The 16,154-nt window shown below is 44.6% G+C and overlaps 1 protein-coding gene across 12 annotated transcripts in view; it reads left to right on the forward strand.

Moving 5' to 3' along the window:
- ZBTB38 (zinc finger and BTB domain containing 38) overlaps positions 1-16,154 on the forward strand; it is a 134,261-nt gene that overhangs the window by 97,779 nt on the left and 20,328 nt on the right. For 2 of the 12 annotated variants that reach the window (XR_008663907.1, XM_055321002.1), the window contains exon 3: positions 5,713-5,873. The exons of 9 other annotated variants lie outside the window; for them this stretch is intronic. The gene's annotated coding sequence lies outside the window, so the exon portion shown is untranslated. Of the gene's footprint in view, positions 1-5,712; positions 5,874-10,520; positions 10,731-16,154 lie in introns of all 12 variants that reach the window. One more of the 12 variants, XM_055321005.1, reaches the window with a different exon arrangement.

The following is a 16,154-nucleotide window of genomic DNA, read 5'->3' on the forward strand; positions in this document are numbered from 1 at the left end:
AAGATGGAATACTTAAGTAGTTATGGAAGCTGGAATACGGATACTTGACCACATAAATTTTAGAGGACAGTGAATCACCAAAGTTTAGGACAGTGAATCACGGTACAGAGACTGAAACGTTGTAGGCAGGATAAAACTTCTAAGTGGTTTATACTTACGTTATTGTAGATCAGGGTCTAATGTTCAGATACCTACAGACCAGGAAGGTAATATGAATGTTCAGTGCGGGCTGGGTACAAGAAGATGGAATCGTAAAGTGGTGGCAAACCGGAGGCATGAAATTTTTAAAAAATAGTGTAGGGCGAGATGAAACACATCTGCGGGCTGAATCCAGCCTCTGGGTGCCTGCATGCCAGTTAGCCATCCCATCAGACTCAGCCCACCAGTCTGCATTTCCTCCGTGGCAGCCTGCCCAGGCCTTTCCTGCAGAGTGCTGGGCTTGAGGTTCTCCAAGACCCATCCCAAGGAAAAGTCATGGCCACTGAACCTTCTCTGTGTCACAGCAAATAAGGGAGCCACTTTGGAGATAAACTGTGTCCGTGTCATACAAGCAAAGCAATTTGTCAGTGGGATCAGCAGCAGAACACAAGCATGTACATCCAAGGGTATCTGGAGGACATCTGGAGAGGCAGGAGACGTCACGGCCTCGATTAAGCTGCCCAGTGCTCGGCCTGCCCAATAGTACACGACAGATAGAACACGACGAACCCACCAAAGGAAGCCACTCCCTGTTCAGGCACGTTACTCCCAAGGCAGCGGAATGGAGCCAAGACTGCAGAGGCTAACCTGGCTGGCGCCAGGCCCTGGAGTGACCGTGAAGGGCAGCAGGCATTTCGTGATATACCTAGTCTCCCGTTTTGACTGGCTCGGCCCAAAGATGCTTTCTGAAATATCAAGCAGTTAGCCACTTCCTAACTAGTCCCAGACGAGGGCAGTGTGAGAACTGACCCCTATCTCCATTGACACTTGAATGACCTTCCGCACATCCTGGAGTTTATAATGCCTTGCCTTTTTTTTTTTTTTTTTTCCTAAATCTCTTTTAACTACTCCTGTTTTCCCTTGCACTCTTGGTGCTGACTCGTTACGTCTATAAAGCACTTAGCACAGGGCCTCGCATGTAGAAAGTGCTCAGTAAATATTAGCTCTTGTTGTCGTTGGCGTCATCACCATCACCATCATAACGATTATGATTTTACCAGCAGGTAAGGGAACTTGGTTTCCTTAAGCCGTCAACTCAACTGTGTACCTCAGCTGTCTCCACCCTGATGTAAATGAACACGGGCCACATGGCGGTAACCCACTGTGTTGGAAAGTGCCTTAACAAGATGCCCCTCTGACAGGTGCACGTTAATGCGTGGGGAGCAGAGAGACAGACTTGCATGGAGACCCGTCCTTATGGGCTTGCCAGCTTGGAGATGCTTTGGGACAGGTCTCTGGGGCAGGGGCCGGGAGATGTGCCTTTTACATAATACCATAGGGATGTGTATGATGGGGTGGTTTTGACCATGTTAGGAATCTGATTCTGAAGGCTTGTGTCCCCTGCCTGTGACTTTAACCTGAACACAGCACCTGGTTCCTTTCCACCCTCCCCACCCCCCACGGCCCTTATGGCCATGCAAACCATGTTGCCAAGGAGGGAAATTCCTGTGTTACAAGGCCAGAAAACCTTTGTGTGTCAGGGAACTGACACAAATCATTTTAATGTGGGACATGTAGCAGTGTAAAAATGAGTGATACACTCTTGGTGAGGACTTGAGGACCCCGGTAGGTGTGAGAATGAAGGTGTAACCTTCAGTAATATTCTGTAATGTTGGTTACTGAGACTTTTGCCTGCTCCTAAGAAAACATTCTGAAATATGGAAATAACTTATCCCATGCTGCCTCGGTGACTTGTCTGGACCGGAAGCTAACTTCATATCAAATTAATTTAGTATAGAAGTGAATTAATGACAAGCATTTTCAGCCTTTCATAGCTTTCATCTGTGTTTTGAGGGTAACATAGTCTAGCATTTTGTTAATTTATGATTGTGATTTTTTTTTTCCTCATGTCCTGTACACTTGGCAGCCTGGGGTCCCTCAGGCAGCATAAGATTTGGAAGTGCAGCTATAGATCTTAGTTCCTGAAACAGCTCTCTCTCTTCCTCTTTGCTTCCTCCTCTTCCTGCCACTGGCAGGGAATTTTGCTTGGAGTTCTGGATCTCAGTTCCCTCTCTCATTTATCCAGAGGACTTGATGCCATGGTGTTTAGTAGGTTGGATGGTGGCCCCAAAAAGATATGTTCAGATCCCGGTGCTGTGAATATGACCTTATTTGGAGAAAGGGTCTTTGCAGATGTAAGCTAGTTAAAGATCTTGAGATGAGTTCATCCTGGATTGTGGGCTGGCCCTAAATCCAAAGACAAGTGGCCTTATGAGAAACACAGGGAGGAGCAACAAATGAGGACAAGGCCATGTGAAGACATAGGTAGAGATCAGAGTGACAAAACCACAAACCAGAGACTGCCCAGAAAAACCAGAAGCTGGAAAAGGCAAGGAAGGATTGTCCTCCTGAGTCTTTGTAGAGAGCACAGACCTATGACGCCTTGATTTCGAACTTCCAGCCTCCAGAATATGAGAGGATAAGTTTCTGTTGTTGTAAGTCACCAAGGTTGTGTAACTTGTTACAGCATGATTAGGAAGCTGATACAGTGTCCAGTCCTTGTCTTGATTCAAAAATGCCTCCGAGCTTGTTAAAAATCAGTTTCTGGGGCTTGACCCATGACCTTTCTGAATCTGTGGGTCTCTGGCACCAAGAAACTAAAGTTTTGTTTTGTTTTTTGTTTTGTTTTGTTTTTACATGAGAGCTCGCTTTCATGAGAGCGAGCACTAGAGAGAAAGCATAAGCAGAAGGAGGGGCAGAGGGAGAGGGAGAAGCAGACTCCGCATTGAGCAGGGGGCCCAATGCAGTACTTGATCCCAGGACTTCAGTCTTCCTACCTTGTTAGAAGTGCGAACTCTTCTCTTTGTAGCATTCCAGCTGTTCTCTCTTTAAATCTCAGGCTGAATTCGTAGGTTTTCAGGATGATTTGAAAGTTATCCAGGTAAGTTGGTGGGGACAGGTGACTTGGGGACCCTATTCTTCCCGATCCCAGGACTTCGGGATCATGACCCGAGCTGAAGGCAGTTAAACGACTGAGCCAGCCAGGTGCCCTGAAACTAAAGTTTTAATAAGGGCTTTCAGATGGTTCTGATAAGTCTGTTACCCCTTTGGTAGTGGTATTCCTCAAGTTCCTTCTGTTCATCCACTTTACCTTCCTTGGCCAATATCCCTGCTCATGTTTGCGACCACATCCTGTGTGTCAATGCAGTGCACATCTAATTCTTCAGCCCAGATTCCTTTCAGCAATAAGATCTCTTTTGGATGCCTCTTGATTGAGAGCACCACTTGCATCTCCCACAGGCTCCTCAGGGAGCACAGACTTCATTATTGTCCTCCTAAACCAGCTCTTTGATCTGGTTCCTACCTGCCAGTGGCACACTGAGATAATGAAACTGGGTATTAACCTTCATTCTTCTCCTCTGAATTCCAGTGAGTTGATTCTTTCATCCAAATGGCTTTCAGGTCTTTCTCCCCTGTTCATTCCCCACCACCTTCTCCTTGTCTTCTTTCTAGACTCCCTCCAGACATCCTTCTCACCAAATGGTTCCCAGAAAGATTTGTCTACAAATTTACCAGATGATTCCCGCTGAAAATCTTTTAAATGACTCACTATCGTCCAGGCTGCTCATTAGAATCATCTGGAGATCTTTTTCTTTTCTTTTTTTTTTTTTTTTTAATTGCAATACCTAGTATTCACCCAAGACCAAACAAAACAGAATCTCCAGTTGGAGCCTAGTGTTGGTTCTTTATTCAGTTCCCATAGGTGATGCAGTTTAGGGTTGAGAACTTCTAGACTAGAGGATAAAATCCAAAGTCTTGATAGTATCCCAAACTCCTCAACTATATCCCTGCTAATCTCTCCCTCTCCATCAGACCCTACCCACACCCTGTGCGGCAGCCATACCTACCTCTTGCCATTCCCTAAATGTGTCATTCTATCTCATGCCCGCTTGCCTTTGCTTAGACCTCTGCCTGGAATAGAATGCCCCTTTCTCTCTGGGATTCCAAGAAATGCTCCCTGTCTTTCAATACTTAGTTCCATCTCTCTCTCCTTGACTCGCTTCCCCAAACTCAGTTTAAGGCTGCGTGCTCCAGAGCCCTAGGCCCACTTGCTAGTGCACTTTGATTATCACAGAGGAGCTGTTTGTCTGCATGTCTGTCTCTTCCATTAGACTATGGCATCCAAAAAGTTGCTGAATGAGGGAAGAAATAAAGGAGTAAACAAAGCCAAGGGGATGAAATAGTGTTTTTGCTTCCTAAATTATTGCACCTATGCTACCTTATATCTCATCAGACACTTAAAACAAAACTCTGCTTGGTTTTAATGAATGTAATGAAGCTGTAGAAGTAGCAGTAGTTGTGTGTAATGCCATTAATTGAATGTTTGCTAGCTGCAGTCTCCATAGTTATTGTTTCATTTAACTGACTCAATAACCATCTCAGGCATCATTCCCATTTTACAGAGTGAACTAAACAAAATGCTTGCCATTGGGTAAAGCAAGATGGCAGAGAACACAAAGTGGAATGCATGGATGATAACCTGGTCAGCTGTGTTAATAGCATATAGGCTGGCCAGGAAAAACTGGTTCTGTTGATCAAAATAGCTCTTGGTGAGTAGTCTTTTGAGTGACATGTTCACATTTGGCACCAAATTTGACATAAAACAAACAAAGCCATTAAACAGCACTCAAAAGATGAGATGATGATTTCTATTTATTAACATTTGGGATCACATAAATACAGTCTTCCTGTTCAGCGTGCTAGAAGGAGTGTGTGACCCAGAGTCACAAGATCAGGGTTGAAAACCCAGCTGTGCCAATTACACAATATGTGATGTTAGGATTTTGGCTTAATTTTTTTGAGCCTCAGGGTCTTCATCTCTGAAATGAAAATATTATTTCAGGGCCAACAGGGGTGTTGTGAGAAAAGAAAATGAAATGGTACGTATGAATGTGATTTGGAAATGGTATAGGACTAAATGGGAGTGAGGCTGAGCATCCTTGTCCTTTGTTTGGGTCCAGAAGGTTGGCCTTTGGGAAGTGTTGGGATGGGGAAGGGTGATGTTCTGCGGGGTCAGTGAATATGGGCACTGAAACAGTTACAGGTTGTCTGATTTCCTGGGGGTGTGGTCAGGGTATGTGGATGCTGGGCTATGAGCCCCAGAAAAACGCATGGCATGAGCTAGTTGGGGAGGATGTGAGAATGGAGACGAGTGGTTAGAAAATTAGAGTCCTGTTGTGCTTAATGAAACAACAGAGCTGAGAGAATGTAACTGGACAGGGTTTTACGCCGGTTCACCTCTAAGCCCGGGCTAGCCTAGGGACCACAGGTCAGGTCCACGGAGTTTGACCTCTTGTTCTTTCAAGTAAAAGTTTTCTTTGCTTCAGCTCAGAAGTTTTCTGAATCTCCACGTAAGAGCTCACTTCCCTGAGGTCTCAAGGTCTTGGTTCTTAACCTATTAATCCGGTAACACAGCCAGAGCTGTTCTTCACAGGGTCACTTCCTCATCGTGTGGATTCAACCTCCTTCTTCCTCAGAAATGAAACCAAGCCTTTATCTTTTTTATTCTGATAGATTGAAAAATATTTTCCAAGTCCTGATCTCGAAATACGATCTGTTCGGGTGAAGGGTGTGCATGTGTGAGAAGAATGACCACATTCTGCCACTGTCTGGAGGTGGGCATAGGAAACACCCCTGCCTTTCTGTCACAGACATCGCCCTCCTGAACTTAACCTGTAAGTTTCCAGAGTGTGAATCTGTGTGACATGTTTTTTTTTAAAAAAAAAAAAATCCAGTAGATCTAATATGAGACAGAATTGACGTTCTAAAAATATCCCAGCACACTGGAGATGAGGAACAAAAGGAACGTGATTCAATTTCATCAGAATAAATGAGGGAATTTTTGAGCTAAAAAAATTCTGGCTTGGAAGTTTGGAAGCCAAGGAGGAAGAAGAAAACAAGGGAAGAAAAGAGAACTCCATGCCCCCCAAAAAAGAAAAAAAAACCTGTATATCCTAAATAAAATAAATTACCGAGCGCTGTTTGCTTACTATTTGCACTTGCAAGTGCTCAGATACTCTGATTTAATCTTCCCACACTCTGTGAGGTGCGTAGCCCATTTTATAAATGAGGAGATTGAGGCTTAGGGAGGTCAAGTTCTTCTGTGGTCATGCTGTTAGTAAGCAGGTCCCAGCATCTGCCTGTCGAGCCTGGTACAGTGAAGCATGTGGGACCAGAAGTCTAGCAGCCAGTTTTCTTTTGTTTTAAAGATTGATTTATTCATGAGAGACAGAGAGAGAGAGAGAGGCAGAGACATAGGCAGAGGGAGAAGGAGGCTCCATGCAGGAGCCCGATGCGGGACTTGATCCCAGGACCCAGGGAATAGGACCTGAGCCAAAGGCAGACGCTCAACCATTGAGCCACCCAGGTGCCTAAGCAACCAGTTTTGATCAGACCATGAGCTCTAAGGCAAGTCATTTGACTTCTCCATCCCTCAATCTTCTCACATCCAAAATGAGAGGACCAAATATGATGCTGCTTTGGTCTACAAAACCCTTTGCAGTGGAATACCAGAAGGAATTTAAGATGTTTAGCCCAGGGAGAGGGCCATGCAGAGTAAGCCTTCAAAGGGCTGTCATCCGGGCAGAGGCTACAATTGAGGGCTCCTTCTTTGTTCCTGGTGAGGACTGCTCCTCTGAGGAGGAAATGCCTGTGCTGGGTGGAGCCCTCACCATCCCCTCACCCCCTCCACCTCCCACCCCAATCTGAAGAATCTCTAGAAGCCATTCATGGCAAATTAAGATGAGTAAGAATGCAACGTCCACTAAGAAGCAGGTTCTTTGCTTTTTGTTACCCAGAACACTCAGTGTCCATTTATTTTGGAGCAGTAGCTGCTCATCTGCCCGTTTTTGAGAAAGATTTGGGGCATTGGATTACCAGCTACCCCGACACGAGCATTTCTGTGTGTGGACTCAGCACCATCTTGTGGATGCAGCTCCCTGGACTGGGGATGGGCTGTGGTCATCAAATGGAAAAGAACCTCAAAACGACCCTGAAAAAGCAGCTGCAGAAGCAAAGCTCTGTTTAAGGGATCACATTTTTAAAGGGGCTGTCTAATCTTGGAGCTAGGAACTGCCTTAGGGAATTTACTTTGATGACCCAACCCTGTTGTTAAGCCCGACACCTGGAAGAGCAGGATGGGCAGACACAGCAGCCAGACCTTCCCAGGAGTTCTGTGTCTACCTGGAAGGGTATCAGTGCAGAGGCCTCCTGGAGAGGGAGCCCGAGCTCCTCCCTCCGTGGCCCTGTTCCCTGTATCCTGCATCCAGCCCCACCTCCTCTCCTTCTTGCTGGTATTGATTGCCACTCAGGGCATAACTTCTTTATTGTGTTTAAAGGCCCCCTTCCTTCCCAGTGAAGTGAGGATAGAACAGAATGAAGGGGTGAAGAGAACAGAGCACTCAGGTTGTAAAATGCTTTGCCTTCCCTAACTCTTGTCTACTAACACTGGTGAGGCTGGCCAGTTGGATGTTTTGGCCATTTCTGCGTGTGAAGAGACTGAGTAGTAATAATCTAATCTGCGGCTAGGAGGATGGTCTGAGGCAGTCTTGTGCATCACCTTTACCCAGAATGGAAGGAGCAATGTGTAGACCCAAAGAAGCCACTGATCTCTTCTCTGCTTATTCTTCACAGCTAGGGTGTGTGTGATATCTTTAATGGGCTTGTAGGACCCCCCCCCAAAAAAAAAAAAAAAAACCAGCAGTCACTAATTTTGTATTTGGCTTTTATGTATCCTAATATTAATATCATGATTCATGTACTCATTCCTTCAAAGTAAACGTTTGTTCTTTTAGTTGCATCACTGTACCTACGCCAGCCTATTCTCACAAGACCTTAATATAGGAACTCTTACTGGGTTACCCGCAGTCCCTTATGTTGCTAAATATTTGTTTTTGCACTTCCATGAGTATTTTTTAGCTAACTTCTTTTCTTTTGGGGTCAGCCTGCCTTCCAGCTGCCCAGCCTGTCAGGAGTAGTCTTGCTTAGGCTTGCCAGAAACCCTGGAAGCCTGAGACTCTCCAGGCCACCCATCTTTCCATTCAGCTTCAGAGAAACCCCTGCTTACAAAACGGCCCCTGATTCCAGTAACCTTTCAACCAACAAGTATTAAATTGGTTGCTATTATCAAAATGAGATATGCAAAAGGAAATGAGTTGTAGGTATTGTTTTCTGGAGTTTTCACAGAAAATTAGGGTGAAAAGAGCAATAGAATATGAGATATCTATGTTGTCTCATTAATCTTATAAAGAACTGGGTTATATCCATTTTGTAGATTTAAAAAAAAAAAAACAACAACAACAGGTTTGGGAGTGCCTGGGTTGGTTGGTTAAGCGGTTGGAGCTCAGTTGGTTAAGCGGCCAACACTTGATTTCAGCTTAGGTCATGATCTTGGGGTCCTGGGATTGAGCCCCTTGTAGGGCTCTGTGCTCAGCAGAGGATCTACTTGAGGATTCTCTCTCCCTCTTCCTCTGCCCCTCCCTGCCACTCCTGCTCACTCTCCTGCGTGCTTGCTTGCACTCTCTCTTTCTCAAATAGGTAAATAAACCTTAAAAAAAAGAAAAAAGAAAAATAAAAAAAGAAAAGAAACAAAACCTGTCTGGAGGTGCTAATTAACTTATCCTAGTTCATACAGCTAGTAAGTGGCAGAACTGGAGTTTAAACCCAAGAGTGTGTAAGCAGAGTTTGATCCTCTGAGTCTAAAGACTTAACTGTACAGACAGGACGACTCAATGTACAAGAGAAGGAGAGCTTGAAACTATTGACTACATCTGACAGTTGTCAAAAATTTCCCTCTAGGACTTCAGTAGAAGCCTGAACCAAAATCCCAAATAAGCACATTAAACATGTTAAACCCCAAACCGAACCCACGTTTTTATTTTTTTTGCTGAACAAATCTAATCAATCCATTACACTTGCACATAAACTTAAAAAATTGTAAAATCAATAAACCAAAGTGTTCTCTAAAATAAATCCCACATAACAAATGGACATGTTACTAGATTCCTAGTTTGAAGTAAGGAGGAGGTCCCAAGATGTTCGCCCTCTAAAAGTCCCGTGGTATGAGGGGAAAGGAGCAAACGTGGTCTGCTAGGAGTCTGTCTACAGAAAAGGTAAAGAAGCAGAACATAGGGGAGGCTTTGCTTTTTTGTTTTAGAGAAGGGGATAAGGGACAGAGAGGAGAGGGACAATCTTAAGCAGGCTCCATGCCCAGTGTGGAGCCCAACTCAGGGCTCGATCTCACAGCACTGAGATTCTGACCTGAGCCGAAACCAAGAGTTGGACACCTAACTGACTGAACCACCCAGGCACACCAAGGGAGGCTTTAGGAATGTGAAAGAATGTTGCTACCCAAAACAGGTAACCCAATAAACTGAGGTACCCTAGATTTGCCTTACATAGCATAATTTGAGTGATCTGACATAAAAGGACAAGAACACATCATGGAAATTTATAGATGATTTAAGTATATGTCTTAAATGTTATTTTAGTCTCCTTACTATAAAAAGCCTTTTACCAGAATCGCTAATAAATAGCTAAGTTGAATGATTTTTATTTGAATTTTTGATACTTTTTTTCCACCTGCTAAGAAGAAAACTAACAGACAATGCAACTAAAAAAAGAAAAGAATTTAGACAATACTTGTAACTAAATGCCCACATAGGAGCTAAGGCTCAGATGTAACTGCTCTCTGCATTAGGGTAGAATGATCATCTGATAAACCCTTCTGGGAGGAGTGATGAGGACCTCTGGGCACACAGTGAACTAAAACATTGGTCTCTGCCATTGAGGAATTTCACATTCCCTCTATTTGGGGCCTGGGGCCAAGACTTGTAATATTTGTTCTTACTGACACTTGCAACTAATTATTATTTGGTAATAGTAATATTAATAAAAGCTAACATTTAGTCCGTTTGATTTTGTGCCAGACATATGCCAAGCAACTTATAGGTATTATCATTTAATCCTTGTGTTAACCCTGGTAGATTCTATTTTTAGCTCCATTTCGCAGATGAAGAGGCTGACGTACAAAGAGCTTAAGAAATTTGCCCAAAGGTCACAACCAGAACGTGACAGAGCCAGGGCCATCCGACACCAAAGTTCAGGCTCTCGCCCACTATCCTAGACTGGACGTGGCCTGTCTTACCCTGAATTATCCTTCTGTAGATCTCTGTTTTGTGAACAGACTAATACAGTGCTTTGAGGCCTCTCAGTTCTCCTGATTCAGGAGCTTAATTTAATCTCTGCACCCGCTCAGCTTTTCAAAACCCACTTCTTTTTTCTTTCTTTCTTTCTTTTCTTTTCTTTTTTTTTTTTTTTTAAAGATTTTATTTATTTGAGAGAAAGCACAAGCAGAGGGAGCAGCAGAGGGAGAAGCAAGGTCCCCCGCTGAGCAGGGAGCCTGATGCAGGACTCTATCCCAGCACTCTGCAATCATGACCTGAGCTGAAGGCAGACGCCTAACCTACTGAGCCACCCAGGAACCCCTCAATACCTATTTCCTATGGGAGCCCCTGTGTTGCACTCAGTAATTGGTGAGTGGTAGGCATTTGATAAATAGTACCTTGAAATAGAAGTGGATCAAAAATTAATAATTTGGGGGAACCTGGCTGCCTCACTTGGTAGAATATGCAACTCTTGATCTCAGGGTTGTAAGTTTGAACCCCATGTTGGACATCAACATAACTTAAAATCTTTAAAATAATAATATTTATGAGCACCATATATTACTTTGAAGTTTACTTTTTTTTTTTTTTAGAAAAACAAATTTAAAGTAGAATGTTACGAAGAATTCTGTATTTCCCTAATGTATTCGCCACAGAGCCACCTGGTGGGCCATATGGCATCTTTGTACATTTTAAAGAAAAGGCCCCCTCCATCTGGCAGGAGGATACAGCCCTCACCAGTGCACCTGCCTGGCCAAGGAGAGCATAAGCTGGCTCTCAGCCTCCCTTTTCTCACGGCATAACCTGTCCCCCTGCATGTGGCAGCCCTGCTCAGGTCCAGCCAACAGTTTGCCAAGGACTCACACACTAGTAAGTAGGCTGGGGTCATGAGCATATGAGACTTTGATACCAAGAAAGAGGTGGAAAAGCCGAGTTCTTCTTGTTGCTCATAAATCTGAAATTGGTTTTTGAGTCACACTGCTTGGATCTGAACGCCAGCTATGCTGCCCACTAGTGAAATGATTCTAGTCAAGTCATGCAGCCTCTCTGCATCTCAGTTTTCTCATTTGCAAAATCAGGTTGCCATGAGCTTAATCAAGATGGTGCGTGCAGAGTATGTAGAACAGTACTGGATGCATGGACATGGCTGACATATAAGATGGATTTCCTCCTAACAAATGAGCGAGTCTTACTGAGGACATTGATGCATTTGTGGTGGGATGTCAGTGTCACATGAAAGTAGTCCTTGGGAAGGCTGCCCAGGGGGGCTCTGACACATGCAGGAGACAATAGTGAGCTGTTTCTTCATAGCATAGTTCAAAGTCATGGGCCAGTGCATGTGCGCAGCTTTTTTATACTACACCCACATGTTTACTACTTTGAAATTTTATTTTTTTTTAAAGCTATTTTAAAAGTTTGTTTCCAAGTTAACCCAGCACTCAGGGGCAAAGGCCAAATCCTTTGAGTTTAAACTATTTAAGAACAAAATTCATCTGAGTACATGTTGAAGACTTTATTGGCTTTATTCAGTGATTTGTGAATTGGGCAGCATCCAATCTAGCAGATAAAAAGGAGCACCAAAGAGCTGTGTAAGACAAGAGATTTTATAGGCAGCAGGGAGCAGAAGAAGGAAGTTACACTAGGCAAATGGATTGGTTATTGCAAGGCTGCTTTCCTTATATAGGACAGCAGGGTATCATCGGGCAGATTGCTTATTTAATGCTGATCAGGTGATTCCTGACTGACTGGTTTAAGATTCCATTTCAGGAAGAGCCAAACTAAGTTATGTTTCAGTTTGGTGACGGGCATAGCATAGGTGACTCCATTTTGGGCATTGTCTCTCACAGATCAAGGCATATCAGTAGAGCTTCAAGTATTGCTCTTTTCCTTCACTTGAGCCAAAGCAGAAATAGTAAGTCATTTTTCAGTGTTTTGAAGCCGTGTTTCAATGTTTCAACTTGTTTGAGCAGTGACAGCTTTGTGGGCAGTAGATGGCCCCGGCTTGTCCTATCTAGCCCGGCTTTAGGCTAGCAGTGTTGATCTGGTTACGTGTGTGTGTTTCCTTGTAGCATGTCAGAACAACCTCTTGACTTTTTTATGCTCAACAAACATACTCATCCCTTACCATAGGTGACAAATAGGGCAATTCGTGTTGCCTTAATGCTAGATCCAGAAAGCTTGGTTTCAGTGCCCAGTGTAGTGGGCTTTAGAAGGCTTGGTGTTTGGTTGCTTTTTGTTTTTGTGTTCATTTAATAAAGCTTTATTAGCACCTGTTATGTGACAAGTCCAGAGCTGGGAGCTGGGGATACTGGTGAACAGTCTTAGTCCTTATAAAACTGATACTCTTGTGGTAAAGGTACACATTTGTTGATACTTAATTACAATCATAATGAGTGCTATGAAAGAAGAAAAGTATGCTAAGAATATGTAATGGATGAACCTAATTAAGGGGGAAAGGTTTGTTGGATGGAGATAAGAGTAGGCTGCCACCTGGGCTAGGAGGGTGTTCTAGGATGCAGAAGCAACATGTGCAAAGGCCTGGAGGTAGGAAGATCCTAGGCGTATTCAAGAAATAGAAAGAAGGCTGCCGAGGCAGGGTAGAGTGGCAGGAAATGGGGTTTAGTCGCAGAGGACTTATAAGCCTTGGTGAAGATATTAGAATTTGGATTTAGGGTGTTAATGAGCTTCACTGGCCAGGTCTCAGTTCCGTGTTTATGGGACTCTTTTCTCCATTTGTCACCCACAGTTGGCCCTCCCCTGGAGAGTCTCTTTCCCTGGTGCTCCCCTGAGGCTTCATGCTCACTGCTCTTATGCCATACTCTGACTGACAGATCTCCAGCATGAGCTTCTTGATCTTTGAGCCTGCATCATCCCCAGTCCTATGCTGAGAAGGCAAATCTAAGTACTCATGGGGGAGGGGAGGCAAATGAAAACTCATTTTCCTAATTACACACACTTCAGATTAGCAAATCCTGGCTATGCAGTTCCTTTTGTCTTCTGAGTGCATGGACTGAATTGAATTGGTAATAGACTTTTAAAAGTCAGCCTTTTTTGGGGTGCTTGGGTAGCTTAGTCAGGCATCTGCCTTCAGCTCAGGTCATGATCAACCTTTTTAAATACTAAAATTTTAAGTTGGCAACCTGTGGGTGTAAAGGCCTTGGTGTCAGGTGTGTAACCAATTCTGGGCCATGGAGCAGACCTTAGGACTGACTTAGAGGATGCCTCTGTCCCTCCACTGTCTGCCCGGCTGGCCTTGAGTGCCCAGGCCCAGGGCCATTCTCTACCAATGCTCAGCTTGCCCTGGTGGTGTAAGGGCTGCTTGCCTTAACTCCGATCCCACTCTGACACATTCTCCTTCATGACAGGCAATGCTGTTACTTCTCGGCACGTGACCCCAGCTGGCTGCCCCCGGCAGCTCTAGTTCTTGAATCTCAGCCTGGGTCTGTTCCTGCCACGGGCTTCTCAGTGGTGATCCTATACAGTGAGCCTACCATCTGGACTTGGCACAGGACAGTTCTGCGCTGGGTAGATCAGGTCACCTGCTCTGTCTTCACTCCTGTTGTGAGTGCACAAGCCCGTGAGACAGCAGAGAGTGGGGGGCTGAGCACTGTGCTGCCATCCGAAATTACAGCTCCCCTGTAAGCAAGGCACTATCTGGGCTCAGTTTCCACTTGATACTGTGGACCCAATAATATCAGCTTCCATATATACCCTGCACAGACTCTTCTAATTCTCTTAACCCTGTGAGTATATAGTAATATCTCCATTTTACATGCCTACTGCACAGGATGGTGAGGGGATTGAAAGAATTAATACATGAAGTGCTTTACAACCTAAAATGCATCAGATAAAAGCAACCTTATTCTAAATTGATTAGGGAAATTCAAACAAATTGTCATAGCAATATGTAGGGTGCCTACCCATATCTACTACTGATTTAGAAACATGTATCTATTTACAGTATGGATTGTCTATTTAGTAATTGAATGTCGAGGGTCTACTATGTGTCAGGCACTATTCTAGGTGCTTAAGATACATCAGGGAAGAATATCAAAGATTACTGCCCTTGTGGCACTTAAATTCTAGCAGGCAGATGGATAGTAAGCAAGGAGTAAAATGTGTAATCTGTTGTAATGTTATGGATACTGTGGCAAAGGAAAAAGCAGAGCAGCGTTCAAGGCATCAGGAATGCAGGGGAGAAGGATGCGTTGTTCTTTTAATCAGGGTGAGCATTTGTGTTTTTTGTGCACAACCCACTTAAGTCATTCAGCAACTGTTTCCTGAGTGCCTGTCATGTGCTGTGTCCCATAGATGTAGCAGTGAACAGGATGGACAAGGTCATTTCCCTCCTGGAGCTTCCCTTTTGGTGGGCAGAGTATGGACAATGACCAAGCAAACACATGTGATGACTGCAGGTTGAGATGGGTAGTATGAAGGAAAACTGTCATACTTCAGGCATTGTGAGAGCAAGTGAAAGCAGGATCAAATAGATGGACAGGGTGGTCCCTCCAGTATGACATTTGACCAGGGCCTGAAGCATGCGAGTGAGCCAGCCACAGGCAGTACTGGGATCCGTGTGTTTCAAGGCCCCGGGGCCGCTAGAGACTTGGCAGTTAGAGTAAGCATAGGGAGGCCTGTGTGGTGAGCACAGAGTGGGATGGAAGGGAGCAGGCAAGTCTAGAGACAGTGGACAGGACCTGGGGACCACACCAGGCCTCACAAGCCAGTGAAGCGTCTGGATTTTGCACCGACTTCAGGGAAAGCCACTGAAGGGTTTTCAGCAGGGCTTGACTTGATCTCGTTAATGTCCCATGTATCATATGAAGCATGGACTGTATAAGCAGTTCTCTCGAAAGCCACCAGCTGAATGGGACACGGTCAGTTCTCAAGATGATTCCAGCCCACACTCCCTGAGCCCCACAATGTGCCAAGCACTGCACTTCATGCTGGGTGTGTTGTGTCATTTATTTCTCCCTGCCCGATTCCTGGCCTATCCAGAAAGAACCAGTGTAAACTGTGATTCCTTATCATAAGTAGTCCTCAGAAAGCTGGGGTGCAAAGGGAGCAGGGGGTGGAGAGGGAGGGTGCTGTGGGGAGGTGGGTTTATATAGTGTAATGCCAAAGCAGCAGTTGGTGGACCCGTCCTTACGACTAGCTGGAGGGTCAGCCTTGTTCAGTACCCAAAATATCTGACAGTTCTTCCCTTGGCCTTTCCCGAGAGGAAGCAGTCAACTGAGAGGAGCATGGGCCATTAAATCAGTTGGCCTTTTAAAGGCTCACAATAAAAGTATTTGGTTTTTGAAACCAACTCTTGATGATAAGCTCACCCCAAAATGAAAAGTTTCAGAGGACAAGAGCCCTGTGCTGGTCATCTTGGTAACTCGGCCCCCACAGCATTCAGATTAAAAATGCCTCCCACATTAGGGACTCTTAGTCTCAGTGAGCTTGGCTGAGATGAGAAACGAATACAGCACTGGAGGGCTTCAAAGATAAACACTCGAAGCCTGTTGGCCAGGTTTCTTAAGCAAGCAGGTATGTGGGCAAGCTCGATCCTGAGATGAACCCAAGGTACACGGGCTACCCTGAAATACTGTTGTGTTTGAAAAAGAAAGAGAGAAGCCAAGGACCTTTCCCCCCTTTCATCTTTCCAAACAAGCAGCCTGAAATATTTAACTGAGCACATTGCGTCACTCATGAATCTGATAATACTCGTTCTTACAATCAATATGCACGCAACTACAAGTCTAGAGACCAAATGTTTACCTTTTCAAAGTAATATATTCAGGTAAGGTT

The sequence above is a fragment of the Nyctereutes procyonoides genome, unplaced genomic scaffold, assembly GCF_905146905.1.
Source record: "Nyctereutes procyonoides isolate TBG_1078 unplaced genomic scaffold, NYPRO_anot_genome, whole genome shotgun sequence".
Taxonomy (NCBI): domain Eukaryota; kingdom Metazoa; phylum Chordata; class Mammalia; order Carnivora; family Canidae; genus Nyctereutes; species Nyctereutes procyonoides.